Source organism: Lactuca virosa, chromosome 9 (genome assembly GCF_052849685.1).
Source record: "Lactuca virosa cultivar CGN04683 chromosome 9, Lactuca_virosa_CGN04683_v6, whole genome shotgun sequence".
NCBI lineage: Eukaryota > Viridiplantae > Streptophyta > Magnoliopsida > Asterales > Asteraceae > Lactuca > Lactuca virosa.
In genome coordinates, this window is record NC_136434.1 from 182,775,541 (window position 1) to 182,780,054 (window position 4,514).

Below are 4,514 nucleotides of genomic sequence, written 5' to 3' on the forward strand. Positions count from 1 at the left end.
GAGTTATATCGAAAAACAGCTAAATAGAACCGAAACCCCTCTTAGGAACCGAACCTCTTAGGAGCCGAACTTGTCAGAAGCGAACTTGTCAGAAGCGAACCTCCCATTCTCGGACCGAACCTACATCAGAGCCGAAACCCTCTCAACCGAAATGGACCGAGGGCTCGGTCTATTTCGGTTCCCTAGCTACTTCGGACCGAGACCTGACCTTCGGCCCTCCCCTCGCACCTTCGGCTTCCACCCTTCGGACCTTGGATCTTCTCTCGGTTCCTTCTCCCCTTCTCTCGGTTCTCAACCTCTTAGAGCCGAACCTCGCAGGTTCGGTCCCTATTGTCCGGTTTTCGACCACTTTCGCTTCCTAAGCCCGTTTTTGACGGGGTTTTTTCACCAAATTCATATTTTTACCATTATTAACCCCCAAAACTCATATTTTATTTATTTTTCAAGGATTTTTAATTAAAAATCATTATTTTATTATAAGAGGAGTATTCTACCCCACAAGTGGGTCAAGTGTGCCCACTTGCCTCCATGTGTCATCCTCTCATTTGCCACCTTATCCACATCACACAAACCAAGGCACACATCATTTCAAACTCTCAAGTTGCTCCAACAACCTTCTATATAAAGAAATCCCTGGAGGATTTCTTGATTTACTTGCTCATTTCAAACATACATACACTTCTCATATCACCTCAAGGAAGCTTCTTTCTCTCTACTTTCCACCACCTTGTGCAAGTGTTCTTGAGTTGCTACTGCACTTTTTGGTAAGTATTCCATCTAAACTCAAGTGTTATTCCATAATTTCATGACACTCTTGGATCATTGACTCACGTCTTAAAGCCAAAAATCGTTCTTAGGATCATCCAAGTCTTCACGTGTCCACCAAGTGCCATTGACTTAATATTCCTTAACTTCAACCTCCCACTCTTCAAGTCATCACCCAAGGTGAGTTCATACCCCTACATTTTCTAGTTTTCTTCAGTTTTCAGGGGGGAATACAAGTTAAAACACCAAAACATATTCAAAACTTAACTCGACAGCTTACAACAGAAAAGTTGTGACTTGTTCACGAACTGTTTTACCCAACTTAAACTTAATATTTTTCAAAACTGTTTAATATGCAAGTAGTTCAGGTTTGTACCTTTAAAATGACTACTTGCACATCTCCATACGATTTTTCTAGAATTTATGGTGATTTTTACAAAACTGCTTATCACAGCAGTAACAAAATCAGACCAGGTTGTGAAGATGAACATTTTCACACTGGTTTGAGACCACCAAAGATTATGGGAAAATTTATGAACACAGTAGACAATTTTTTCCAAATAATCAGAGTTTGCGGATTCAGTTTTCGACTTATGATGATTTTTATATAATTACTCAAAAACGGTGACAGTTAAGGGTAAAACTCTCGAATACATATTTAAGAGTTATTCACGCCTTGTAACATGTTGAGCAAGGTGTGTAAGATTTACACTTAGTATTTCCAATGGCATTTATTTGAAATACATATATATGCGTAACAAGGTTTCATACCATCATATAACAGTTTTGATAGACTATAATAGGTATAGTCTTGAACACTTCATTTAACAAAGAAAACAATAACATTATCGATTTACAAAACGAATTTTTCACTACACACTATGTGAACTCGTTAATGAATATTTGTGAGACATTCTCCTTCGGGGTACTCTAAGTACCACAGAAAAGTCCTTTAGTTATAATCAGAATCTCCTGGAGGGAGAACGTGATAGTTGTGTATAGATCTATACTGGGTCCGACAAACCCGCACCTGAGCTGCTTGCAACAGCTAGACCGGCAGGTCTGTGGTGACAAGTGTCATAACTTTCCGACGCCTGAAGAACGTCGCATTTCAAGGCCATCTAGTATTTAGTATGATTATAACACCTCGCATGGAATATTAACACAGCATGCGGTTCACGGAAATTCTAAGGCTTTATACCAAGGGGTTTTATTTAAATATAAAACACACACATAAGTATGACGATTTACTTGCACATACTAAGCCTTGTTTCATTTCCATTTACAACAAATCTTTTAGAAAATATTGGATTTTCTGGAAACAAACCCGTAACAAACGTTAAGGAAATAACATTCATTTTTATAAAATATTTATGAACTCGCCAGCTTTGTGCTGATACTCTCTTTTCAAAACAACTTGTATTCTCAGGTGATCAGTAATACAGGTAATCGCAAGATTTCTGAAGTCAAGACGCTAAGGCGTAGATTCTTTTGCTACATTTTTTCATCATTTGGAATTTAAATTAGGAACATGTATTTTTGGAACATGTATTTTGGCAACAATGTAATCTTTTTAAATTATATCTATGATGGTTGTATTTTACTTTCTTCACTATGGTTATTATACTGAGTATGACGTCATCCACCCCCGAACGTTTCCGCCGTTCTGGTTTGGGGGTGTGACAATATCCTTAATCTAGTCCCAACTAAGAAGGTTGCCAAAACACCTCACGAGATGTGGATAGGGAAGGTTCCCTCGTTAACACACATCAAGGTTTGGGGTTGCGAGGATTTCGTGAGGCGTGAGACTCACGATAAGCTCGAACCTCGCAGTGAGCGGTGTATTTTCATCGGCTACCCGCAAAAATCCTTTGGATATCTCTTCTATAGACCGAGTGACAATGTTGTCTTCGTTGCGAGGAGAGGAGTCTTTCGTGAGAGATAGCTCATATGCCAAGGGGACAGTGGGAGGCATATTGACCTTGAAGAGCTTCAAGAGTCGAGTGGTGAAGGAACCTCAAACACTAGCAATCAACCTGAGGAGGAAACTCCTGTTCAGCCGATTGACGAGTCCGTACCTCTAAGGCGTTCCAGTAGAGTTAGTGTTCCACCTGTGTTGTATGGTTTCCATATAACATCTGAGGGTGATACATTTATCAGTGATAGCACAGTAATAAATTTGGATGAACCTAACAAGTACAAGGAAGCCATGGCAGGCCCCGAGTCTGCTAAATGGAAAGAGGCTATGGACAGCGAGATTCAGTCCTTGTATGACAATCAAGTTTGGAACTTGGTTGGAAATGTATTGGGTCGTAAGACAGTCGGGTGCAAATGGATCTTCAAGAAGAAGAAGACCTACATGGATGGGAAAGTACACACATATAAGGCACGACTGGTTTCGAAGGGCTTTACTCAAACTCCGAGAGTTGACTATGATTAGACCTTCTCGCCAGTGGCGAAGATTAAGTCTATTAGGGTTATGCTAGCCATAACTGCATTTCATGATTATGAAATATGGCAAATGGATGTCAAAACCGCTTTCCTTAATGGAAAGTTGGCTGAGGATGTTTACATGAGTCAGCCAGAGGGTTTTGTCAATGCCAAGTATCGTAATAGAGTGTGCAAGCTTGAGAAACCCATTTATGGATTGAAACACACATCCCATAGATGGAATATTTGTTTCGATGAGAAAGTCAAAGAGTTTGGTTTTTCGAGAAGCAAGGATGTGTCCTGTGTGTATGTCAAGGCTAGTGGGAGTACAATTAGCTTTCTGGTGTTGTATGTGGATGTCATACTTCTCATAGGAAATGACATCCCAACCTTGCAGGAGGTTAAGTCCTGGCTTGGGAAGTGTTTCGCTATGAAGGATCTCGGAGAAGTTGCCTATATTCTGGGGATAAGGATATTGAGAGACAGAAGTAAAAGACTAATTGGACTTAGTCAAAGTACCTACTTGGATAAGGTGTTGAAAAGGTTCAACATGATGGATTCCAAGAAAGGTGACTTACCCATCCAAGGCAATACCAAACTGAGTAAAACTCAGAGTCCTAGTAAAGAGGCTGAGATAGCTGAGATGAGTCGAGTACCATATGCTTCTGCAGTTGGTTCGATCATGTATGTTATGACTTGTACTCGCCCTGATGTGGCTTTTTCTTTGAGCATGGTCAACAGATATCAAGGGAATCCTGGTAAGGCTCACTGGAATGCGGTAAAGAACATTCTCAAGTATCTGTGGAGGACTAAGGACTGGGTCCTTACCCTCGGTGGGAGTGACGACCTGAGAGTAACGGGGTATAGTGACACCAGCTTTCAGACCAACAGAGATAATTTCCACTCTCATTCGGGCTGGGTATTTACCCTAAATGGAGGAGAAACGTGCGAATCAGAGTACATAGCAGCAAGCGAAGCGGCAAAGGAGGCACTATGGTTGAAGAACTTCATCGGAGACCTTGGAGTTGTACCAGCAATAAAGGAGCCTATGGAGATTTTCTGTGAAAGCGAGAGTGCGGTTTCCTTGGCCAAGGAACCAAGGGATCATGGTAGATCCAGGCACATCGACAGAAAATATCACTTCATAAGACATCAGATAGAAGAAGGACTCCTCGTAGCAAACAGGGTATCGTCAGAGGAGAACCCAGCAGATCCCCTCAGGAAGGGACTGAGTAGGGTTAAACACTTACAACATGCGAGGCACATCGGGCTGAAGGACGATATTAGTTTTAATGATTAGATAGCTGTTCAGAAACTTG